Source organism: Callithrix jacchus, chromosome 1 (assembly GCF_049354715.1).
Source record: "Callithrix jacchus isolate 240 chromosome 1, calJac240_pri, whole genome shotgun sequence".
Classification (NCBI taxonomy): domain Eukaryota; kingdom Metazoa; phylum Chordata; class Mammalia; order Primates; family Cebidae; genus Callithrix; species Callithrix jacchus.
The window spans coordinates 172,878,507-172,904,602 of record NC_133502.1 but is presented as its reverse complement, the minus strand read 5'-3'; the positions used below and the strand labels follow the sequence as shown (position 1 = coordinate 172,904,602).

The 26,096-nt window shown below is 53.2% G+C and overlaps 1 protein-coding gene across 3 annotated transcripts in view; it reads right to left on the bottom strand.

Moving 5' to 3' along the window:
* Positions 1–25,054, bottom strand: part of NEK6 (NIMA related kinase 6) — a 95,113-nt gene extending 70,059 nt beyond the window's left edge. Inside the window, exon 1 of one of the 3 annotated variants that reach the window (XM_035257168.3) lies at positions 24,919–25,054. The gene's annotated coding sequence lies outside the window, so the exon portion shown is untranslated. Of the gene's footprint in view, positions 1–23,179; positions 23,300–24,650; positions 24,797–24,918 lie in introns of those variants that run through there. The other 2 variants (XM_009002757.5, XM_035257147.3) reach the window with 2 other exon arrangements.
* Between the last annotated feature and the right edge of the window lie 1,042 nt (positions 25,055–26,096).

Sequence of the window (26,096 nt, the reverse complement as noted above, 5' to 3'; positions counted from 1 at the left end):
CTCGTGAGAGCCTCCAAGGAAAACGAGCCCGCTGCTAGCCTATTTCCGGCATCGGGCCTCCAGGACCATGAGATAATGAATTTCTATTGTTTTCAAGCACCCAGTTTGCAGTAATTTGTTATGATATCTCTAGCAAACCAATACACCCCACCGCACACTAGGGCAGGGCCAGGGGCCATGTGTGGCCAGGACTTGGAAGTCCTCGAGGCATTGACATTTCCCCTGGGCTCCCTTTCTGTGTCTGTGGTGCAGAAACACATCAATGGCTCCCAGACCTGGGAGTGTCCCAGGCCTGGACAGCTGCTCCCATATTTTGAAGACAGACATAGGTTGCCAGCGTTTTCTGGCATCTAAAATAAAACATCCACCTATTATCCCATCTATCATAAAAGAAATGATAGGCTGGGCACAGAGGTGGGTGGGTCACCTGAGGCTGGGAGTTTGAGATCAAACTCCTGTCTCTACTAAAATACAAAATTAGCTGGGTGTGGTAGGGTGCACCTGTAATCCCAGCTACTCAGGAGGCTGAGGCAGGAGAATCGCTTGAACCCTGGAGGTGGAGGCTGCAGTGAGTCGGGATCACACCACTGCACTCCAGCCTGAGCAACAAAGAGAGACTCCAACTCAGAAAAAAAAAAAAAAAAAAAAGAAAAGGACAGCTGACAGAGAAAGTAGCTATGCCAAGGCAGGCCTTCGTTTTCTGATTTCACCGTAGGTCTGTGGAGGACTTCATAAGACCCTAGGCCTGGCCTGGGTCTGGGATTCGGGAACCAGTAGACTCAGGCCACTGTGTTAGGTGACTTTTTCAAACCTTGCTGAGGAGATGTGTGGCTGGCCTCCTCCACTCTCCTACAAGTACAAAAAGTGGGGCTCCCTCTTGAAACGTGACCCGTGTATTCCAAAAAGTGTAAGGGTAATCCTAGCGAACCGCCTCTGAGTACTGAGCGATCTCCCAGTCTGAGGGAGGAGGCCCCCAGGCCAGTCCACGAGGCAGCCCCATGGTGAAGAAGAAAACAGTTGAAAAGTGGGAGAGGCAGCAGGAAAGCTCTGACCCTTCTCAAGAAAAACAAAGCAGGCCAGGTGCAGTGGCTCACACCTGTAATCCCAGGGCTTTGTGAGGCTGAGGCGGGTGGGTCACCTGAGGTCAGGAGTTCGAGACCAGTCTGGCCAATGTGGCAAAACCCCATCTCTACAAAAAATATGCAAATTAGCTGGCTATGGTGGCAGGTGCCTGTAATACCAGATACTCAGGAGGCTGGGTTGGGAGGACCGCTTGAGCCCAGGAAGCCAAGGCTGTAGTGAGCCAGGATCACACCACTGCACTCCAGCCTGGGCAACAGAGCAAGACCCTGTCTCAAAAAAAAAGAAAAAAAGCAACAAAAGCAAAGCGTGAAATTATGCACAATGTGTAGACGTCAAGGCTGAGGACACCAGCTCTCTGCAGGGTCCCTTTATAAACCCACGCCTGCCCACAGAGTAAGGGGCCAGACGCCTGGTGCTCCAGGAACAGCTTTCCAAACACGCGGTCCTGGAGGCCTGATGACCCAATGGACATCGGTCACCTCGTGCCCAGAGAACATCACACCCATGTCTGCCCCACAGTACCCAGTGCCGGGACAGCAGCCTGGGGAAACATTCGCATGAGCGTGAGGAATGTTTCTTCTCCAGCAAGTCCAGGCGCTGCTGCTATCTCTGAGGGATACCATCTCCTGGAGTGCTCAGCCAGACAGTCTCGACGTGAGCGGCAAGCCTCACGTGGATGATAAGGTCCGACGCCGTAGCCTTCCAGGGCCTGATTTCAACTCCCCTCCCTCCTGTTCTGCACACCCAGGCTGGGGGCAGGGTGGGCCCCAGTTCTCAGGAAGCCAGGAAACACACTCTTTTCTGGGCTAAATGCCCAGATTCCTTGAGCAGTCACAGGACACACTTTTTCTGAGCCGATCCAAAGCCACAAGTGTGGACTGGAAGTTTCTTTGGGTGGCATGAACCTGCAGGGACACAGGCACACCTGGAATTCCAGGCTCAAAGCTGGTCAGTGAATGAGGCCCCAGCTGACTCTTGTCAGGCAGGGGCTCCAATCCTGCCCTGGCAGTGTGATAGAGGGACGGGTCTGCCCTCTGCAGGCCTCCATTCCTTTTGAGAAAATCAGGTTAACCCATTCTGCCATGATTTGCCAAGCATTTCTTGAGAAGCTCATGAAGCCAAGCACGGTCTGAGGGGTTGGGGACACAGGAGTGGGCAAGGGAGAGAAGGCCTTCCCCTCCTGCAGGCTTTGTGTGGTCAGGAGGCAGACACAGACAGTGAAGAGACATGGTGATTTCAGACAGTGATACATGACTTGAGGGAAAGGCAGCCAGGGAGTGACTGGGTGGTGCCAATAAGGGATGGGCTTCAGGGAGTCACTGGAGCCATCAGATCAGATCATGCAGCAAATTGCTTGGCACATAATCAGCACTCAGCAGATAAAAAGGTTCTCCTGTCCTCCCACTGCACAGGTGGGGCAAGCAAAGTCAGAAAGAGAAAGGCTGGGCCAGGCGTGGTGGCTCACACCTGTAATCCCAGCACTTTGGGAGGCCGAGATGGGTGGACTGCTTGAAGTCAGGAGTTTGAGACCAGCCTGGCCAACACGGTGAAACCCTGTCTCTACTAAAAATACAAAAATCAGCCAGGTGTGGTGGTGTACACCTGTAGGCCCAGCTACTCGGGAGGCTGAGGCAGGAGAATCGCTTGAACCCAGGGGAAAGAGGCTGCAGTGAGCCAAGATGATGCCATTGCACTCTTGCCTGGGTGACAGAGCAAGATTCCATCTCAAAAAAAGAAAAAGAAAAAAAAGGGGGGAAAGAAAAAGCTGGAGCAGGCAGCATAGGGTCTGGGCTGGTAATCTAGCTCTGCATTTCCCAGGGGTCCAAGGGGAGATCCCTGCCCTGCTTGCTCCCATAAAGACCCCCTTGCTCTTTTTTGGTGGGAAAGCAATGTCTCTGTTATCACAGCCCAGGCTATCCCACCAAGACTGGTCGAAGCCACCCATCCCTGACCTGTCCCAGCAGGTGAGTGTCCTCTCCAGGTCAGGCCAGCATCAAAACATGAGACACTCCAACTATTTGCTGGGAAACTTCACCCAAATTGATCAACTCTCTAAGCCTCACTTTTGTGATCAGAAAACCAGGAAGGAGAGCTACTTAAAATGAGATTGTGCAGGCAAAGCACTCTGGCACACAGGAGGTCCAAGACAGTGCCTGATCCCCCACACCCTGGTCCTCCCTGTTCCTCCCCAGCACTGAAGCAGGGCTGGGGTGGGTGTTCCAGGTAAGGGGAGCGCTCAAGGGAGTGGGGAGTCAGATGTGGTATGAAGCCTTCTTTGCTGGGCATATCTTAGCCAAGACCCTAGCCTCTCTGAGTCTCAGTCTCCCCAGCTGTAAAATGTGTCAACCAACACACGTGAAGTCATCCAGCCAGTATCTGACACATGCGTCTCCCCACCTCATGCACACATTCAACCTAAAAATATTCTGACCGAATCCCACATGGGTCCTACGGTGGACCAGGTGGGGGTGTCTGGCTAAGCCCCTTGTTAGTGGGCAGAACCTAGTCTCCTCTAGAATCCCCCTGCAGCTACCTGGGTCTGCCAAGGAGTGAGGGCAGGGCTTGTGGGCTAGCCTGGGCTCACCTTCCTGAGCAATCTCTCCTCCATGAAAAATGACGCCCAGACAGACCCTGGGAATGGCCCTCCTCACTGCCTGGGATACTCCTGGTCACCTAGGGGGAACCTACAACCTCAGCCCAGGCCCCTAATGCATACAAGGTGCCACAGATATAAACAGTCACACATCACTTAGCAACGGAGACACACTCTGAGAAATGCATCATCAGGAGATTTTGTCACTGTGTGAACATCTTGGACTTCCACAAACCCAGATGGTCTCGCCTCCCCCACACCTAGGTTCCTGGCTACACTCCTGTACTGCATGGTCCTGCACTGAGTACTGCAGCGGGCGACAGTAATGAAATGGTCAGTATCTGTGTGTCTAAACACGGAAAAGGTGCAGTACAAAGACGGCATTATAATCTTATGGGACCAATGTCATATACTCGGTCTGCTGTTGACCAAAGTGCCCTTACATGGTGGTGCTTAACTGTATTAAAACGATTCCAATGGCTTCACCTCAGACCCAAATAAACAAATACATGCAGGGAGAATGGGAATCAGTCACAGGGACAACATGACGCACTCCCGACAGTAAATGGGGATCACGGCTCCTGCAGATTCACGAGGCAGCCTGGAAATTGGGAATACAGATGAATTCTGTGGCTGCTGACCTGCCTGGATGGGGCCTGCGGGTACGCTCCCGTGAACTTGGGCCTCTCTTGTCCCCGGGAATCAAAATAGCTTCTTGACTGGGAAGAGAATAAATGACGCGCAGAAATCGGGATTTACGTATGACAACACTCTCCCCTCCCCAGGCAGTGCTGGGAGCTTCGCAGACTGTATCATTTATTCTCCCGTCATCACTGGGGATGACACGAGAATAAATGATACAATCTGGGAAGTTGGCAGGCATCAGCCTAGTTTTCCACAGGAAAGCTGAAAGGTTGAGGGTGCTGAGGTGAGAGCCCCCCCCACCATCCAACACCGAGCAGGAATGGGTGGGAGTGGGTGGTGGGACAGGAGAAAGAGCTGAGGATTCTTTGTTTTTGAGATGGAGCCTCACGCTATTGCCCAGGCTGGAGTGCAATGGTGCAATCTGGGCTCGCTACAACCTCCACCTCCCGGTTCAAGTGATTCTCCAGCCTCAGCCTCCTAAGTAGCTGGGATTATAGGCACACACCATGATGCCTGGCTAATTTTTGTATTTTTAGTAGAGATGGGTTTCACCATGTTGGCCAGGCAGGTTTCGAACTCCTGGCCTCAAGCAATCCTCCGCCTGCCTTAGCCTCCCACAGTACTCGAATTACAGGTGCGAGCCACAGTGCCCAACCAAGCTAAGTATTCTTTTTGGGTGGAACTTCGGCCTCAGGTAGCTGAGAGGCTCTGAGAATGTCCTCAGTGGCATCAACACCTGGCCCCCACTGGCCTCTAAGTCCTCCCAGTCTTAGCACCATCATTTTCCACATGCGCCACCAGAAACATATTCCTAATCCCCCATCTGGCCACCATCTCCCCTTTCTTATCCACCTCCAAGTCTCCCACATCACCATTCCTCCTGAGCTTCACACCTAAGACCCCCTGACCCATCATGTCCAAGCCGAGGTAACATCTCTCCTCTACCATGTCAGCCCCGTGGAGCCACCTGCAGGGTCCTACAATTGCTGCTTCCCACTTCCACGCCCAGCTCACGCAGCGTCCCACACTCTAACTGCAGACCTTCACCACAGCTGGCCAACTCCTACTGATCCTTGAAAGCATCAGCTCACATGCTTCCTGGGGAGATCGATCTGCGTTCAAACCCCTGCTGTGTGACCTTGGGTAAGTGCTTTACCTCTGAGCTGTGGGTGACGTTTAAAGAGAGGACTAGCTGTTGATAGCTCATGGAAACCCAGAGGGGTGCTCTGATGAACAAGTGACATTAGCAGTAGGAGGAGGAATTATTGTTTAAAAAGCTAATGGTATTTACATATCAATACTAAATACTGGTAAGATTGGCATGTGTAGAGAGGTGCTCTGAAGATTCAGGCTCAAGCACTGAATCTTCTACACACACTCCAGCCACACACGGACGACCTCTGCCCTGGCCACTGCCTGCGCTGAGTGCACGGGGATTCAACAGCCCCCTCGATGTGCCACAGGGGCTCACTGTTGCTTTGGGATTTTTCTTTTTCTGCTCTTGCTCTTAGGCTGATCCTATGACTTCTGTGGGCCTTGGCCTCACCCTGCCCCCACGCCAAATCCAGGTATGGAGCGCCAGGGTCAGAGGGGAGTCAGGGGCGAAGAGCACACTGTTCTCCCTGACTGGTGAGGACACTGAGACCAGGGCCCCAGCCCACCCTTGCCCCAGTTGCCCATCTGGAAATCATTCCTGAGATCCTGTAGCCACTGAAGCTTCTGGGGAGCATTTTTTCTGGCTCGCAGCCCTGAATTCTTTGCTCCCTGATGCAGGGGTCTCCAGGTAGCAGCTCAGGCTGGGGACACCAGGCACCCGTGCTGTCCAGCTGCTCCCCACTTCCTCCCAGTCTCCCCAGGACAGCCCTGCTCCCCTCATCTCTCCTGAAGTGCACAGCACCCTCCCAGCCCCCAAGCCTCCATGGGCCACCCTCTGCTTCAGGGTGGCCACTCCCCTGCTGAAAATCTTTCCGAACACTCACCTCCCGCAGGATCAAACCCAACTGTCCTTTAAAGGATCGCCGTAGCAGGCACAACGGGTGTGTGAGTCACAGAACAGGTTCCATCTGCCCCACTGAACTATCTGTCCCCAAAAAAGGCCTGGGCTTTGGACACAGCGTGTAAGTCTCAGCATCTCAGCTGTCCCCGTGGCCACAAGGCCTGAGGAACAAACAAAGGATGCACTGCTCCCTCCCTTCTTACCCTCACCAAGGCCTTCGCCAGGCCAGGCCCTGGGCTGAGTGCTGGGACCACAGAGGAAAGTGGGCCTGTCTCAGGCCTGGAGGGGATCCTGGGACAGGGGACTGGCCGTCAGTGGGCCTCACAGGGTGGGGTGCCTTGCTGGGGAAGATGCAGAGGGGGCTGTGGGGGAACCAAGCATGGGTTCCTAAGCAGTGTGCTGAGGTCAGTGGAGACTCCCCAGAGGCAGTGACATTGGAGAAGCGAGAAAGAAAGCGTTACAGGTCCAGCAAGCCTGGAGCTCCACCTGGCAAAGGACAGGGCCCGGCAGGCAGGGCAGGTAGCTGGAGCTGACAGTTCTGAATGCCGACCCTGTTACCTATGGGTTCTGGGTTCAATGACCGTCATCAACCGAGTCACCCCTCTATACTGCTGGGAGTGAGGATGAGGAAACCGAGGCTCAGGCAGGTGAAGTCATGACTCAAAGACACCCAGCAAGTTAGTGACATGGAATAAAAAAGGCTCTGGTTCAAACAAGAGGGCACCTAGGTCTCATCCCTAGAAGTTTAAAAATATGTTTTTAAAAGCATTCACTGTAGGAATCCAGCTGTTGGCTCTTTGGGGGCTGCAGAGCCTTCGACAATCCTTCCTTCTGTTATGTGTGGAATTCCCACTGTGTGCTGTGCACAGTCACACCCTTCTGGAGTTTACTGGGATGGAAGTGTGGCGAGGTACACGATGAGCTAATCATAACTAAGCAGGGCTGCTACCCTGGGGTCCCTGCTCAGGTTAAGAATTGTACTAAGTTAGGTCTGGTCCTTTTCACACCCATCTCTTCATTGCTGTGCACACAGCAGACACTGCTAATCAATCTATCAGAGCCAGCACTGGAGAGGACAATGATTACCAGCCCTGCTGCAAATGGACATGCAGAATGGCAAGCACAGTGCGTCAGAGCAGTCAGCTCCCCACCTCTCTCCCTCATTCTCAGGGTCCCAGACCCCTGAAATTCTGTCAGATGTCCAGGTGGAATGCATGATATTCAGCATTGTCCTTGACCAGCATTCTTGCATGAAAGCAAAAGCCCTCCAGATGTCTGCTCACTTTCCCAGGGAACTTGGGGATGATGCTGGGACAGGCTGTTGACAGGCACCCAGATTGTGAGTCCTCACTCTGTTGCTTCCTGGAGCCTTAAGGAGGGGCACTGCGGGTTCTCCAGGAAAATGGACAGACTGAGGTTCCAAGCTCAGAGCTACTGCTGAGGAACTGTGTGACTCAAAGCAAGTGTATAGACTCTGTGGGTTCCTGCTGTTTCCTCTAAAAATGAGGATATGGTTGGGCACAGTGGCTCATGCCTGTAACCCCAGCACTTTGGGAGGCCGAGGTGGGTGGATCACCTGAGATCAGGAGTGGCAAACATGGTGAAACCCCATTTTTACTAAAAAAACCAAAAAAGTAGCTGGGCATGGTGGCAGGTGCCTGTCATCCCAGCTACTCAGAAGGCTTAGGCAGGAGAACCGCTTGAACCTGGGAGGCAGAGGTTGCAGTGAGCTGAGATGGCGCCACTACACTCCAGCTTGGACAGCAAGGGCAAAACTTATTCTGGAAAAAAAAAAAAAAAGAAAGAGGACAAAGATACCCACTTCCCAAATTTTGGCCAGTGCAGTGCCAGGCATCTGTGAGCAGCCCATAAATGCTGGGTCCCTCCTTCCTTTCTGAACTCAAGGGGCTGTGGTACACAGGTGCCAAGCCTAGTTCACATCTGCCACTGGGGCTATCACATGCCCTGCCACAGCAAGGCTCACAGGGGGCATGAGCAGGAAGCAGACTGGATGGGCCCTGTGGCCCCTTTCCTCCATGGTCAAGAATCTTTACCACTCAAGGAAGCATGCATTTGTACGCGTTTTCTCTCACTCTTTTTTCTTTCCCTTTCCCTCTAAGCAAAACCGTCTGTCGGCGAATCCTGCCTCTGTCCCCAAGGCAGTTCCAAAGGGCCCATCTTGTCCCGCAGAAGTGATGGCAGTAATTCCATTAATGGGAAGCAAGATGAATGGTACCCCGTGCCCAAAGTGTATGAGGCAAGATGGAATGGGGGGGCCCTGGGGGGAAGGAAAGTGTTGCTGGAATTCACCCTCCGTTGGGGCCTTATTAGGTCTTGAAAGAGCCGCCGCACTCGCTAAAACCTGCTTTTGCCAGCAGAAGCCTCATTTTACAAATATACAACAACAAAAAAACCGTAAATGGGAAGAAAACCCTGAAGACTATGCTCCCCTGCTGCAGTGAGGCAGCAAGCTGCCGCTCAGAACTGGAGTCTTTAGCCTCCTCAACTCCCGCTTTAAATAAATGGGCCTAAATGCCAGCTCACCATTTTGTGAATACGGAGCACGGCTGTTTCTTTGCCGTTTAAGGACTGCTTGCCAATGGCGGGATGGGACAGCTTTGGAAACATTTTCTTATAAAAGGCTTGCCTGTTCCAGATGCTATAAAACCTCATCGCCCTGGCTGTTGGTCGCAGGAAGGGTCGATACAGGTCCCTCTGCTGCCACAGAGACACGCGCCGAGACCTCCTGCTGTCATTTCTTAGGTCTTCTCCTGCCCTGAGAATCGGTGGCATTTTGCAGAGAATTTTGCTGTGGAATGGGTGTCCATTTCCACAAATATGAAAAGGTTCCATCCCCTCCCCTGTTTGGGATCAAGCTCTGAATTGTCCTTTAGGCCTCAGTTTATCCAAATGTAGGATGTCAGGGAGGCCCATGCTAGTCCGGAGACCGCCATGAATAATGGCAAACAGAGCAGGTGGATGTGGCGTAAGGCCACCCAGCGCTGTGACACCTGGGCAAGCCACACAGCCTCTCTGAGCCTCTGCTTCCTCATCCATCACATGAACCGAGCCTCCGCTTCCTTATCTGTCACATGAATCTAACCCCTCACAGCCCTGGAGGGGCACACCTCACAGCCCTGGAGCAAGGAGTCAACGCAATCCTGGCTCACGTGGAAATGGTCATTTTTCAGGCGAATGTTAACACCAACAGTCTGTCTCTGTTCCTCTCTGCAAAGCCCTCCTGCAGCACCCAGCACAGCTCTGACACATAGTAGGTGTTCACTGAGTCTACTGCTTTGAGCAGAACCTGTGGTTTTTCTGCTGCCAACAATTTTTTAAAAATCCGTTCACACCAGGGCAGAGTGGTTCTAAGAGTGTAGTCTGGAAGACAAGGGCCTGGGTTCAAATCCTTACGGGGCAGTGGGTCTACTGTGCACTCTTGGGCAATGAGGCAGCCTCACTCAGCCTCCCTTTCCTCATCTGTAAAATGAATTCATAGAATCTGCCTCTCAAGGTCACTGGGAGAAGTTGGTGTGATCACAGGTGACCAGGGCCTAGCCCAGGTGGGTCCCCACAACCAGCAGCTTTAGGGGGGAGTGGTTGTGAGTCTTAGGAGAGCCTGGAGAAAACAACCATACTCCACCTGGAAAAACTGATTTCTCAATGACATCTTGAAGGAAAGCCAAGCCCAATGAGGCCTTCCCAGGACCCTGGGAGTGCTGGGATCTCACCCAAAAGGGGGCATGTTAAATCCCCAGGGATTGCCCTTTAATGGAAGAAAGAGATTGAAGGAACTCCATTCCTTGTGGCAGCCATGGGTCACCATGCTGTCCCAGCTACCTCTCCCCAGTGCTGCCTGGCCAAGAACCCTGTACCCTAAGAACCCTAACACCAGCCCCATGGGGCAGGGACTTCATGCCTGGGGCTCATTACTGTATCTCAACAGAGCGTGTGGCGGAAGGGATGAATTCCTCAGGCAGGGTAGTTCTGGGCTTGGAACCCGCCAACACACCCTGGCCTGGGGAAGTGCTCCTTAGCGTCACAGGTGCCACCAATCTCACCCCACACATGTCGTTTACCAACACAATGACAGTGGCTGATGATCAAACACCTCTTCCAGGAGTGGGGTGGAACTGAGGACTATACACCCTTAACACAATGGATTATACAAACTGCCCCAGAGACAGGAACTGCTATCACCCTTTGCTCCACAAATGAGAAAACGGAGGCCTGAGTGGGAGGTGACGAGCCTAGAGACACGGTGAGCACAAGGTGGGTGTGACTCGAGGCCAGGTGTGCCTAACTCTGCCTCTTCCACCTGTCTCTCCAGGCAAAAGTACAGCCACAGAGCTGGCTGGGCCTGGCAAGAGAAAAGCTGGAGCCGTGGTCCTGAGATCTGCTCCCTGCCAAGAACAAAGGTGACTGCTTAGGGGCAGGGGCAGAAAGGCAGAGCTGAGGTCTGGCTTGGGTCCTGTCCCCACGCACATGCAGCAGACAGTCGGGGCAGGAGGTCCAGCCAGGCAGGGACCCCAGCCAGCCAGTGTGTGTGGGACTCACATGCAAAGAGCACTAACCTTGGGGCTAGCGAGGCTTGGATTCAAATCTCAGTTTCCAAACTGTGTGGCTTACGGCTTCAGAATGGCAGCTTCATTCTCTGAGCCTCAGTTCACTTCATCTAAAAAAATGGGATCAGCTCAAAGTTGTCATGAGGATGAATGAAGGCAATACATGGAAAGCACTTGGCCAGGTCTCTGGTGCACAGCAGGTACTAAGTACCTTCACCTAAGCCTCCCTGTCCATGTTTTCAGAATAACCAGACATCACTCCCTGTGGCTGCTAAGCCTCCCCATTTCGGGACTGGGAACAGCACAGTGGCTGGTGGAATCCAAGCTCCTCACCCTCTCTGATCTCTGGGCACCACGTGCTTGCCGCTGGTCCTGAGTGAGCAGGTTGGCAACCACATCACCTGATTTCTGACCCTTGTCACTTAAGGAGCGGAAGTCAGAGGGCATGGGTTTGTTAGCACAATAATCTCTGGCAATGATGTGAGAGATTAGGTCAGGGAGGGCTGAACACGGTGTGTCTTTAGCACCAGAGGCTCAGGATGAGGAGGGACAGCCCCTGGCTGGCCGACTAACTGGCTGGGCCTGCAGTCTGCAGACAGTACTTAACACAGAACTTTCCCTTCAAATCAGATCTGGACCCATCCCCATGGAGAGAACCAATAAAGGACCCTTGCTCTGTGTGAAATGTGTGTATGGGTGCTACTGCCCCTCCGATCGGGCTGGCTTCCTGTCCAGGTGACCTGGCCCTGCCCTGCGAAGGGAGCCCCACGCGTGGTGCCTCATGCTGCACATCCACTGTCCTGAAATGCTTCATGTTATCTTTGAATTTGTGTTAAGTGGAGTCTGGTGGAATAATGGAGCACGTGCTGGCGGCACGGAGTCTCTGCTGCCTCCCCAGGATGGGTACTCAGCTGCCTGCTCCCCACCTAGCAACCTTTGCCACCTGCGGCAGGGGCCCAGGTGCAGGCGGGAGGGTTGGGGGCAGGTGCACCTACACCTGTGAGGTCTGCACTTGCCCTGAAAGTATCCTGTGCCTGGGAGTGAGACATTAAATAGCAAACAAAAAGCATCATGACAGATGGAGAGATTGCAAAGGAAAGGGAAATACTTTTTCTTGTTTTTTCACTCTCTTTGAACAAGGGAATCTGCATTTTCATTTTGCATTGGGCACCGCAAATTTTACAGCTGGCCCTGCATTCCATTTCCATGACCTTCTGACCCATAACCTCCCACTCTGAGGACCTGGGGACACTCCTAGGCCTCTGCAGAAGACACTATTGGGTCTAAGAGTATCGCTTCCCAAGAGGCTTGTTGGACACGCAGCCCCTGGCCTGCAGGTTTTGTGGCTTGAACTTCTATGATTGGCTGTTTATTGCTGTCTCCTGTGCCAGGCCCTGCTCCAGGTGCTGATGATGTCTGATCAGCCTTTCGAGGCCTCTACGTTGGAGGGGCTCCAGGACACAGAGCAGTAACGCAACAGGCAGGGCGAATGGCAGAAGATGCAAGGGGATGGAGCACTGGGGGGGAAGGAGCACTCAGGGGGATGGAGCACTGCAGGGAACAGAGCACGGGGGGGAACGGAGCACTCAGGGGGATGGAGTACTGCGGGGAACAGAGCATGGGGGGGAACGGAGCACTCAGGGGGATGGTGCACTGGGGAGACGGAGCACTCGTGGGGATGGAGCACTCGGGGGGCGAAGCACTCAGGGGAGAACAGAGTACTAGGGGGATGAGCACTTGTGGGGACGGAGCACTTGGAGGCAATGGAGTACTCGGGGGGATGGGGCACTGGGGGGATGGAGCACTCGGGGAGATGGAGCACTCGGGGGAATGGAGTACTTGGGGGGATGAGCACTCGTGGGGATGGAGCACTCGGAGGGGATGGAGTACTCTGGGGGACAGAGCACTCGGGGGGATGAGCACTCGGACGGGATGGAGCACTCAGGGATGAGCACGCATGGGGACGGAGCACTAGGGGGACAGAGCACTGAGGGTGATGGAGCATTCAGGGGGATAGAGCACTCGGGAGATGGAACACTTGGGGGGATGGAGCACTTGGTGGCATGCCCCACAGACAGCATGGGGGTGTGGAAGGAACGGCCGCTGCAGCTGACATATTCCAGGTGGCTCTCAAAGGCAGGGATGCTATGGTCAGCTCTAGGAGACTCCTCCGTAAAAGGTGGACACCTTGACTCAACTGGCTGGACTGTCGGACACTGAAAGAGCTGTCATTCAATTCCTCCCAGGGCACTGCAGGGAGAGGAAGGGGCTGAGGCAAAGGCTCGGGGGCCACAGGACACTCGTATGGGGGGACAGTCTATAGTAAACTCCCTTTACTACAAAACCAACAACAAAGAGGCTCAAGAACCACAATTCCTGAGCACCTACTATGTGCCAGGCACCAGGCTGCAGTGGCCCTTCCACACCACTCCACGGCCCCCACCCCGGGCTACTCATTCCTGTGCCTTTCAACCCCACCCAACATTTTACAGACATCACCTTCCTTTCCTGTGATTTAGAAAGTGCACCGAGGTGAGCAGATCACTTGATTTCAGGAGTCTGAGACCAGCCTGGCCAACACAGTGAAACCCCATCTCTACTAAAAATACAAAAAAAAATAAAATAATTAGCTGGGTGTGGTGGCAGGCACCTGTAATCCCAGTTACTTGGGAGGCTGAGGCAGGAGAATCGCTTGAACCCAGGAGGTAGAGGTTTTAGTGAGCCAAGATCATGCCACTGTATTCCAGCCTGGGTAAGAATGAAACTGTCTCAAAAAAGAAAAGAAAATCCAGTTAGTACTGAGCAAAGGGTCACCCAGGCAGGGGTGGTGGGTTTTCGGATATGACTTAGAGCCGCACAGCACAGTGATTAAGAGCTAGACTGCAGAATGGGGTCAGCCTGGATCCGCTCTTGGGCCACTCACTGGCTAAAGGGTCTGGGGTTGCCTTGGGCCTCAGCTTCCCGTCTGTAACTTGGGTTAAGAGCCCCACCCCCTGGGGATGCTGTGATGAGTCAATGACATAATAACAGTGAAGGGTATGGCACTCAGCGAGTGCTCAATAAATGTCAGCCACGGTTTTTGTCATAAAACCCCAAAACATCACATCAGAAACCCAGGTGTCCTATGACACTTCTCAGGACGACAGGAATCTGCTCCTTCCTTTCCCGCATCTGCAGACTCTGCTCGAGCCTCCTCTCTCCCCCATTGTCATGTCGCATCAGTCCATAAATATTTAAACAACATGTCATCAGATTATTATAACATATGATCTATAGCACTGATGTGCTGCAGTTCTGTGCATTCGGGCTTCATTTTCAGAATATCGAGACATAAAATATTTATGTATTTAGCCAACCATGCGATCTCACATTCTGTCTCAAAATGCTGGGTGGTGGCAAGATACTGAATTGAGATACAACGTGTGAAGAGGATGCCTTGTTCTCACGTCGGTTCCTGGGGCATCTGGATTGTTTCTGGTTCATTCTGGGGATGTCACCACGTGGCCTGTGAACAGTGGCTGACTGGGTATATCACAGCAAGCAGAGGGAGTGCCGGGACCAAAGACCCCATCAAAACACCACAGGTGTCCAAACCACTAGGGACTGTGCCATTTGCATTTCTGCATCTCCACAGGTCCGCACATAGTAGGTTGTCGTTAAATGTCCACTGGAAAATGAATGCATTCACCTGTGGCACACAGCATACCCTATGGGCTGGCACATAGTAGGGACTCAGTCATATTTGTTCTGTTTCATCCTACGCCAGTTCCCAGCACCAGGCCAGGTACCTCAGCAAACAGTGCTGGATGAATGGCAATTGAAAGGAATAAATGTGTGATCAGATAAACCACTTAATTAGCTAATAAATTAATGAGGGATAATGACTCCCTCTCTGCTGATCCAAACTACACTGTGTAAGACCCTTCTCTTGAGAAATAAAGGCTCTACAGTAACCTGGACTGGGCAGGAAAAGGGTTTTTTCCAGGTAATTAAATATCTCAATTGCTAACATTAGCACATCACAGTGACCATATGTCCTGAAATTTTCAGGACTATGTAATTTCAAATATGCCACCCCATAAACCATTTGAGCATCCAGGGAGTTCACACACCAGACAGCATCTTTCAAAGTGCCTCTCCTGTCCCTGAATGGCAGTAAAATCTACAAATCACTGCCTGTTTGGGAGTTTGGAAAGCGGAGCCATAATGTGTCTCACCCACAGGGATCAATGTCTGAAGACACAGAACACCATGAAGGTCTGTGAGAGTGAAAGGTGTTTGCTCAGAGTGCAAGTACCTTCTCTGCATGTTTCTCTATGAAGATGGGGAAGGGACTTCCTCTGATTCCTGTGTGTTTCCCCAAGGGCCAAGAAGTGATGTGGTGCTCAGCCGTTCCTTGCTGAATGGCACATGAAACCTGGTCACAGAGCTTCCTCATTTCAGGGTTCCAGCGCCCAGCCCAGGGTGGCCCAGCACCCAGTGTGCCCAGCACCCCCTGGAGAAAACCACAGAATATTTCCCAAATGCCACGCTGTCACCACCAGGCTGACTCCAAGAGCAGGCGGCTCCCACACTTGTCCCAGCCTCTGCACAGACAAAAACCCAGTCCTCATTTCCTCTTGGGTTAGCTAAGGAGGCTGGCATTTAAAACAAACACAAAAGGCCACAACATTCCCGGGGGAGACGAACAAAGGAACTGTACACACACGGACTCAGTCGGGCACACCGGGCCCACTTGAGGTCCTGGTATAACTGAATCCAGGCAGACTCGACCAGACCTGGCAAACCCAGGGGTAGGCTCCCTCTCCTCTGTTCCCTTCTGTGTGCCATGTGGTGCCCGGTGATCCTGCCATCTAGGCACCCACCCTGGTGGCCTGCCAAGGCCACATCAGCTACAGAATCTTTCCTCTTTCAATGCTGGGCTTCCTGCTTTCTAGGATGGGATGGAATTGGAGGTCCTGCTCCCTTGCTGAAAAGCCGTGTCTGCCCTCAGCCTTTCCTCAAAACCACCCCCAAAAGGCATGCCCTCTAAACAAAGTGTGTGCTTGGTAGAAAATGCAGCTTTAAGACACAGCGCTCACCCATTCCAACCCAAAGCCCTCCTACACATACATGTGGGAGCTGCCTCTGCAGGAAAGGGGGTTAGGAAGGAGACCCTGTAACTCTGGGAGGTAGAGCCCTTCTGGGCTGAGGTTCCTCCTCATTGGAATAATTCAAGGATGAGCGTTTCTCTAACAAACCTCTTTTCCCAGGGAAGGGCCAGCTTGGCTCGACTAAGCCTTGCGCAGCCCACTGAAGGGAGTGAGGAGCGTTTGCTGACAGATTCGTTCACTCCATATCAACATTCTCCAAGGACCCTGCTGCATGCCCACTGAAAACTTCTCATTCACTCTATTAACTGAGCTCCTCCTACGTGTCAGGCACGACGCTGGGCATGGGGAATACCACTGTGGTCCACAGGCCAAGTCCCACCCCCTCCTAGAGCGCATGTTCAGTCTGAGAGGCAGGTTACAAATATGACGGATGCTCAGGGGCCCTGGGATGGCACCTGGGTGCACGCTGTTCCTTCCAGCTGCCTGGGAGTCCTCACCTAGGCCCTGACCTGGGCAGCTCACAGCCCACATCCTGGCCACTTCTGGAGGGCAGCCTCTGTCCTCCAATTTTCTGCTTAGACCCCCATGCCGTGGGTGTCCTAACAGCACTTACGCTGATGTTCATCAAGCACCACAGACCCTGGGCTCTCTGGGTCTCTGTTTCCTCATCTGTGAAATGGGCATAATGGTACTCACATCACAGCATCACTGGGAGGATGAAGTGAGTTCCCTCAGGTTAAGGGTTAGATTAGAATGGGATGCATGGCAAGTACCCGGTAAGGCAATCTACCGATGGGAGCAAAGGCCAAGGAAGCAGGAGGCAGTTTCACGGCCCCAGCTCTCACCCCCTGGCCCCACAGGCCTCCCCACCCTGGGGTCTACCTGCCCTTCACCCCAGCCGTCTCAGGCCTCTGGCAAACCCCATGTCTCCCTCCTGGTGGATTCAGACACCCCTCACTGCTAGAAGCTCTCCTACTTCCCAGGAGAGTACATCCCAAAAGATGCCACCTGCAAATCAATCATGAGTACCTAAGAAGGGGTCGTGACAGCCTCCATCCCCACCAGGTGGTAACAGGCCAACGGATGGGGCCGTTAGTGTCTTTATGCCAGCTCCCAGCACAATGCCTGACCCAGGACTTGCATCCCGATATATGTCTTGAATGAATGAGAAAACGGATGTGCCACACACCAGCCAGCATGAGCATCTCTGCTTAGCAGCACAGAGTCCACTCAGCCCATAGGACGGTGAATGGTCTGTGTTTTTGCATCAGAACTTTTCACCCCTGGCCCAGGTGTCACAACCAGAGCCTTGGCCTGAAAGTCGGGACGGTGATCTGATTTAGGCTACAGAGCAGCTGGCTGCATGTGCGACCTGAGGCTGGTTGTGAGGCCTCTCTGGGTCTCAGTGTTCCCATCTGTAAAAGGAAAGGCTTTCATGCTTATTTTTTTTTAAAGCAAGAGAAACTTTTCTGTTTAACATTTTTTCTTACATAAATTTAACCATTTTAAAGCAAATCGTTCAACGGGATTTATTACAATCAAAATGCTGTGCAAACACCACCTTCATCCAGTTCCAAAACATCTGTGTCACCCCAATAAAACCTCGTGCCCCTTAAGCAGTTGCTCCCCACTCTCCCTCCCCACAGGCCCTGGTAACCACCAATCTGCTTTCAGTCTCTATGAATTTATCTATTGTGGATATTTCATGTATCTTAAAATGACTCCTATGCAAATCCTCCTTACGTAAAACAGGCAACAGGAAGGCAGGTTTGCCCTTTCCCCTCCCAGGAGCGCATGTTCCTCACCCTTATAGCCTTTCAGGGAAAGCTCTGATGCCAGACCCCATTCTTTGCAGATTCTTTTTTGTTTTCCTTTTTTTTTTTTTGAGACGGAGTCTCTCTCTGTTGCCCAGGCTGGAGTGCAGCGAAGCAATCTCAGCTCACTGCAGCCTCCGTCTCCCAGGTCCAAGTGATTCTCATGCCTCAGCTTCTCTAGTAGCTGGGGTTAAAGGTGCCCACCACCACACCCAGCTAATTTTTTTGTATTTTTGGTAGAGATGGGGTTTCATCATGTTGGCCAGTCTGGTCTTGACCTCCCAACCTTGTGATCCATCCGCCTTGGCCTCCCAAAGCGCTGGGATTACATGTGTGAGCCACCTCACCCAGCCTGGTCTTTGTGATTTTTAAATTACCTTTTTAGTCATATGGTACAACCTCTTAGAAGAATTCTAATCCTAAAGCTGAATTTCTAAGGGGGATCACCCCCAAGGGTGCCTGAGAGTGCAGAGGCTGGTGCCTGGTGTTACTGGCCTGTTTTCTGGATGAGGGAGTAGAGGCTGGGCCCCTGTGAAGCCCTCCTGGCATGAGGTGACTGCAGAGGAGTGGATCTCTAAGCCCGGTGACACCTTCTCCTGCCACACAGACTACAGCGGGGTCTACAGTGTGACGAGCTGGCCCAGAAGCTGCCCTGGAGGGATGGCCACTTCCAGAAGACAAGGATCGCTCCACTGGCTCAGGAAAACGAGCCAATTTAAGGGAACCCCAAATGGCTTTGGAGGGGTGCACAAAACGTGCAGGACTCGCTCAGGCCTCGCTATGCCAACCTTCCCAGGAGGCCTGCCAGGGGGAGAGGGCTGCTCACTTATGCCCCACGGCCAGGCTGGTGACAGCCGCTCCTGTCAGCGCAGTCCTCTGCGGGGCCGACGCTGTGTAAATAATTAACAAAACATCTGCCTTGCTTCGTAACACACCATGGCTGACACAGCTCTCGGGGCCTTCAGAGACCCTCCAACGCCACACGGAGGACTTATGGCCTCGCCTTGTGGGGGCAGATGGGGATGAGAGCAGATACTGATAGGCAAACATTTTCCTGAGGCACCACAGGGCCACCCTGGTGCTTAAATCCTGCCTCTGCAAACTTCGCTGCCTCCTTCCCTTCCATTTTAGTAGCCATGATCCTAGAAAGGGGCTCCGGTGGAATCCAGAGGGCTCCCAGACACCCCCTTTCGGTCTTGTTTAGGGCCTCAATGCAGGGGCGCTGGAGACACTCTGGGCCGTGGGCCAAGGGTCCCGGCTGTGTGACCCTGGGCGAGTCCTTGATCATTAAAGACTTTCCGTGTCTCTCATGCAATCTTGGGGAATGAGCATCAAGCGCTTACCAGGTGCTGCCCTCATGCTGAGCATCTGAAATGCATGCTTTCAGTCAGTTCCTCCCTCAAAACTTCTGTCATAATATTGTCCCTGTTTTCCAGATGAGGACACTGAGGCCCACAGCAGTGGGCAAAGTGCTCACGAGAGGCAGGTCTGGGACTCCAGTCTCACCCCACATTGGGTGCCCAGGCTCGGGCTTTCTATGTGGTTGTGGGGGAGCGCCTCGCTCTCTCTGAGCCTCAGGTTCCATTGTGTGAAACAGGTGGCTGGCGAGAGTCTTTCTGACTCCACAAGTCCACAATAAATAAGTCCACAACAAATAAACCCAGTGCTCATCTCAACCCCAGTGGGTGTGTATGTAGCTCTCTGGATTGGGAGCCCAGTGAATTCCTCGTCAGTAGCTTGGATTCACTAGAGCTGAAGGTCATGTGCATCTATCCCTTTGCAGATGTCTTCCCAACAAGCCCAAGTTTCAAAGACACCGAGGACAAGGAACAAGAGAGGGTAGCAGGCATTAGAGAGGGGGCCTGTGGACTGATTCCCATTCTGCCACTTACCTGCAGTAAGAACGCACCTCTGGGCTAGGCGTGGTGGCTCATGCCTGTAATACCAGCACTTTGGGAGGCCAAGGTAGGCGGACCACTTGAGGTCTCGAGTTCGAGACCAGCTCAACCAACATGGAAGAAACCCTGTCTCTACTAAATATACAAAATCAGCTGGGTGTTGTGTGGTCTCCTGTAATCCCAGCTACTCAGGAGGCTGAGGCAGGATAATTGCTTGAACCCGGGAGGTGGAGGTCGCAGTGAGCCGAGATCGCGCTATTACATACCAGCCTGGGCAACATGAGCAAAACTCTGTCTCAAAAAAAAAAAAAAAAAAAAAAAAAAAAAACACTTCTAGAACATGGAGAAGTTCTCCTTAAAGGGATCTCTGTTCACCCAGGTCAACATGACCCGTCTGACAAACCCCAGCCTAATTCTGAAGCGAGAGGGTTAAACTATTTAGGGAAAATGCAGGCACTGCAGGCTCTGAATGGCAACTTCCCTCCCCCTTCCCCTGTCCAAATTCCTTCACACTCTATGGAATTCCTACATAAAGCCCCTTTTCTCTTTTCTATGAGGTCACCATCATGCAGATGTCTAAGAGACAGAAAGAATGGCTCCGTGCAGATCCAGGCCACTGCAGCTGAATGCATTTCACATCCCGGCCACCCATCTTTCAATTCCCATGCCCGCCCACCCCCACCCCCACCCCCACCCCCACCCCCGCCACCACAATCGCCCAGCCACAGCTACAGACGCGGTGGCTGGTCAGGTCTGGTGGGTGCCGTGATCTCGCCCTTGCTGGAGGCCAAGAAGGCCTGGCTAGAAGACCTGTGCCTTTGCCACCAGGCCACCCGAGACGTCATCTGTGGAAACATGCAGCATTGAGACAATGGCGCAGCTGCGTACGTGGGTCCATTTCCCCACAAGCAAGTCCTGTTAGAGGGACAGATGTCAGAATGCTAGCTCACACTCCACGTTCAAGTTCCCAAAGTTAACATCACAGGAAATTACACCACAAACTGATTGGCCCCAACATCAGCTCCTCTGTCTGGAAGTCAAGTCTGAGAGGGCCATTGGTTTAGTCCAGTTTTAGCCAAAGGAAAACACCAGCTCGGGCAAGAATGGGTGAAAGTGCTGGCCTGATTTTTTTTTTTTCTCTTTAACATTTTCCCCAAAAGGTATCTTGCCATTACGCAAGAGTCATAAGAGAGAAGACAGCCAAATGCCAAAAAGCAACTGAGACCCTCAACAGTGCCTGCTCATTTCAAACTCATCTTACGGACAGCCAGCAGGTGCCCGGGCCACCATAGACCACCCCTCACTCCAAGAGCACTCCTGCTCCCCAGAGGTCCATGTTCCATAGAAAGTTCCATGGCATGTCCACACCACTTCCTAAGAATGATGTCAGCAAAAAAAAAAAGATAAAAATGTGGAAACAAGGACTATTTTTACCTCCCCAAATCACAGGCCAGACGGGAGAAAAATCCATCAATGCCAGAAATGTGGCTGAGCCTTCGCACAAGATCTATTATTTCACACCTTAAATTAACGCATCTCAAAGCAATTTGCAAATGTTCGTCAATTTGCGGAACATACATGGAAGGGAGAGAAATACCTTTTCCTTTCAATACGGAGGGACGCTGGCAGGGGGCACAGCACGGCCCAAACCACACAGGTCCCCACATAAAACATCCCTTTCGAGCACATGCAGTAGAAACCGTGACCGAAATGGAAATGAGCAGGGAGAAGAGGCAGTCCTGGGATTTAAATGACAAGTGACAAGAAGCCTACCTAGAGCACACTGTCAGATATTTAGGACTGTGAGTCAGGCCTGTGAAGGTGACATTGGGGGTCAGAATGCTGCACTCTTCCTGTGAGCAGTGTCCCTGCCTCATCCCCACACAAGTCTATCAGTGCTTACCCGTATTTAATCTTGGATGATTCACCAGGGCCCTCCACTTGCCAACCTCCAACTCCTTTACTTGGTCTAGCCTTAGAAGAGGAAGGAAATATTCTTCTCTTTTTGACAATTGTTTTGACACTTCCCTTATGAAAAGTATCCGTGGCACTTAAAGAAAAGAAAAAATAAGAACTGCAGCCCTTTCTCTCTGGTAGCTCTGGCCCTGGGCAAGGAAGGCCAGCAGCGCATTCTGAAGACCTCTCCTAGGTCTGGGGCAACCCCGCCCTGCAGGAACCTAGCCTGTCTTAACCTACTTGGCTTTGCAGCAGGCAATGGGAGCAAAGCAGGTCAAAGCCAGATGTGATTTAAGGTGAAGAACTCTGGAATCAGAGACATGGGTTCGAATTCTGACTGCCATTTCCTGGTTTCTGACCCTGCCCTAGTTACTTAACCTCGCTCTGTAAGATCAGGAAAATGACACTGAACCTCAACGCAGGGCCAGGTACCCAGCCTACAATGCCTGCTACCTTCCTAGTGCAGTTAGGAGACCATGGCCTCTGCTCAGACAAGCCTGGGTTCAAATCCAGCTCAGCTGCATATTAGCACATGACCTGTGGCACATTCTCTCATCTCTCCATGCCCCAGTTTCCTCATCTGTAAATAGGCATCATGACAGTTCTCATCTCAGTGCTGGGGGGTGGACTGGGTGAAATACAGCACCAGACCTAGCACATAGTATATCCTCAACAAATGGGGACAAAACTGGACACAGTGGCTCATACCTGTAATCCCAGCACTTTGGGAGGCCGAGGCGGGTGGATCACCTGAGGTCAGGAGTTCGAGAGCGGCCTGGCCAACATGGTGAAACCTTATCTCTACTAAAAATACAAAAATTATCAGAGCATGGTGAGGCACTCCTGTAATCCCAGCTACTCAGGAGGCTGAGGCAGGAGGACTACTTAAACTCAGGAGGCAGAGGGTGCAATGAGCGAAGATTGTGCCACTGTACTCCAGCCTGGGCAACAGAGTGAGACTCTGTCTCAAAAAAATATATAAATAAATAAGAACAAATGGGGACCATTTGTCGTGGTGCTACTTTAATGAAACTATGCAAGTCACGTCTCCGAACTTCGGTTTTCTCATTTGCAAAATGGAGAAAATAACCCCCATCTACAAAGAGAATAAAATGAATGGATGTGTGTTAAAGTACTCAGCACTAGGTCTGCACACCTTAGCCAGTCAAATATCAGATCCATATCCTTATCATATCATATTCCAGGTGCAATGGAAAGAGGAAAGGCTGTGAGGTTGGTCAGGTGACTTAGGATTCTGCCCTCACTTCCTCTCAGCTGCCCCAGGACACAGGCTTGACCCCTGTGTGCCTCAGTTTCCTTGTGCACAAAACCAAATGCCATTTTCTGCCGCAGAAGGCCACTGGGATAGTCACACTCCCCAGAACGGCTCCCAGCACACAGCCCCTTCTGCGCCGCAAACAGGAATTTCCTCCCCCTTCCCCTCCTCTGCCCCTGTTCAAACCCACCAGAAATGCCACCTGGTAAAGCCAGGCGCTCCATTTCTGGAAACCCAAACAGCTCTAAATCCAGACCAACCTGGGTCTGAGGCCTTCAGTCTGAGACTTCATTTTGTGGAGATAGAAAGTACTTTTTAGTCATTTCCGAAGCAGACGGGATGGCATAGGCTGACAAACCACAGGGACCATTTTAAATCCTGGGCCTTTTCTTCTGGGAAGTTAGGCAAGAACCTTCCCAAATGTTTGCCCGTCAGGCTCTCTGCCAGGGAGTGACTCATTCCATGGCTCCCCACAGGCATATTTTATTTGGGGGTGGGGGACGCAGGGAGGGCTTGGCCTTGATGGGGGAAGGAGAAGGGGCATTTCCAGCAAACCCAGAAAGCGGTTTTTTGTTTTTTTGTTTTTTCTCATTTTCAGGACAAAAAGAAAAAGAATGTGGGTCTTTTTCGCTTCCTTCCAGGTTTTGTTTGCTAAAAGAGGACGTCCAAAGTTCACTCCCTAAACTCAAACTCACTGAGTCTGGGGCAGGCGCTTCCAGCCGGCTCTGCGTCCCTTTCAATGAAATTCTTCTTCCATTAAGGACACGGTTTTTAAACGTGCCTCCAAGACCCGCCCGCACGTACTGTACACCAAACTAAGACGACATTTTCCCCCCAAAAAGGCAAACTGAATTTTCAAGAGCCAGAGCAACTAGGGAGTTCTAGAGTTTCTAAAGTTTGCCTTAAAGCAATTATGACTTTCAGCTGCAAAGATTTTCAACAGTTGGAGAGCGCGCACACACACACAAAAGCCTGTCAGTCAAAATTACAAGGACAGACCTCGGAAGCTGGTGTCCCAAGCCCGCTGCGATCAATGTGTGACTGTCCTGGGATTCACACTTGGAGCCCAGGCGAGGTATAAATAAATCAGAGGATCCATCTACTTAGTAGGGCAGGCAGAGAGGCCCCCACATACACAGATAAGTCTGGGGTCAGCCCCCCAGGCCTGGCTGTAGAGAGAACCAAGAACAAAGGCAGGGGAGCCGGAAGGGTATTTAGGAAAACTGAACACACGTCCTCGGGTGCCAGGCCGAGGGGCCCCCCAAAGGCCTCGCTGGCCCAGCCTGTGTGTGTAGGGAGCGTCCTGCCAGTAACCTGGCTCTGAAACCGCCTGTCAGGCCCAGTCAGGCTGAGTCTGTCCTCCCGGCCTCTGGTTCACCAGATCAGGCCCAGCCCCGACCCCCAGCCCACGCCAGGCCGCTTCTCTCTCCATGGGCTCCCTGGCTTGGGGGCCATCACTGTGCAAAGGCCTGGTGGGCGCAAAGGGGGTCCCTCAACCTCTGTACGGTCCTACACATTCGTTACACTCACACCCACACAGGCACACTTTCGCCCTCCTAGGCTCAGGCATATGCGTGCACACAAATCACTTTGGAATGCACACACGTGCTCATACACATTCCCTGAGACCCGCACGGACTCCCTGCGGCGCCCGGCACACTCCTCGGCCTGTCGTCCCCACTCGGGAAGTGGGATGCGGGGAGCCATGCCCGCGTCCCCCCACGCACTCACCCCAACGCCACCAGAGGCTCCGGGGTGCACACGCACACCCGCCGGCGACGCGCACACCCCAGGACACGCGGACACGCCGCCCCCGCCCGGCCGCCGACACGCTCAGCCCCTCGCGGCCACACACGCGCCCGCCTCCCGCTCTCCCTGCGGAGCCCCGGACGCGCGCCCGCTCTCGGCCCGGCTGGGAGTGACGGCCCTGCCGCCCGTCCCCCGCCCCATCCCAGCCCTCAGGGCCCCACCGGCCCGGCCCCGGCCCCAGGCCACTCACCAGTGAGCGGGCGGGCTCGGCTGCCGCGGGGGGACCGGCGCGCGGGCCCGCGAGCGGCCGGAGCGGTGCGTCCCACAAGAGTTGGCGGCGCTGCGGCCGCACGCCCGTCTGCTTGGTTCCGCCGCCGCCGTCGCCTGCGCGCGCCCGCGCGCGCGCGCCCGCCCCTCCCCGCCGCGGGGCCGCGCCGCCCCCTGCGCTCGTGCGCGCTGCCGCCACGCAGGCTTGAGGGGCGGGGGCCCCCCCGGCGGCGTCCTCTCTGGGCCTGGACCCCTCGACTCCTCTAAGTCCTGCGGACGGCAAGCAATCCTCTCCGCCAAGGACCCCCTTTCCCATTTTAGAGATGGGAAAACTGAGGCCCAGACTCACAGGGCGCAGGCCGGTGTATTCCCCTCTTCCCGGGCTCTAGACTTAGGATGAGGGTCTGCAGTCAGCCGACCCTGGGACTCCTCCCGTGCATCATCGAATCCTCCATCGCCTAGCATTGCTCCTGCCACAGTCCTAGTCAGACTGAACTTGGCATAGTAACAAGCACTTATTGTGCACCAGCTGAATGCAGGCACTGAATTAGGCTCCAAGAGTATTCCCATGTGGGGAAGCCCCCCCTCCCCGCCGCCCTTAAAGTGCCAGCGACTCTCCATCTGGAGCTCTCACTTCCTGTGGCCCCAGGGACCAGCAAGAGCCAATGTGCAAAGGTTTCTGGAAGTAGTAAATGTCCCCTCTAAAGAATGCTGAACGCCCCCTTTAGAAGTCAGAGTCTCCATGGGACCAAAAGGCAGCAGCTCAGTTCTCACTTCGCCTCCTCCTTGCACCGAGAGTGGCCACTCCTGGTTTCTACCCCTGCTGCCTCCCCTCCACATTCAAAACTGTGCTGCATCCCAGGAGGGCTGCAGCCAGGGGCACTGACTGCCTGCTATACACCCAGCTTGGGCACGGTGCTGTACTGGGCACAGGGTGAATGCCTGTAGGGCTTCTGTTTGCCAAATGAGTGGAGGTTCTTGGACTGGCCATGTTCTATAATAATGACACCAACTGAACGTCCACCGTGTGTACCAACCTTACCCTTGTGCCCATTTTACAGATGGGTTTAATGAGGCCTAGAAATGAAATTTCAAGCCAGGTGTGGTGGCTCACGTCTGTAATCCTAGCACTTTGGGAGGGCAAGGCAGGTGCATCACCAG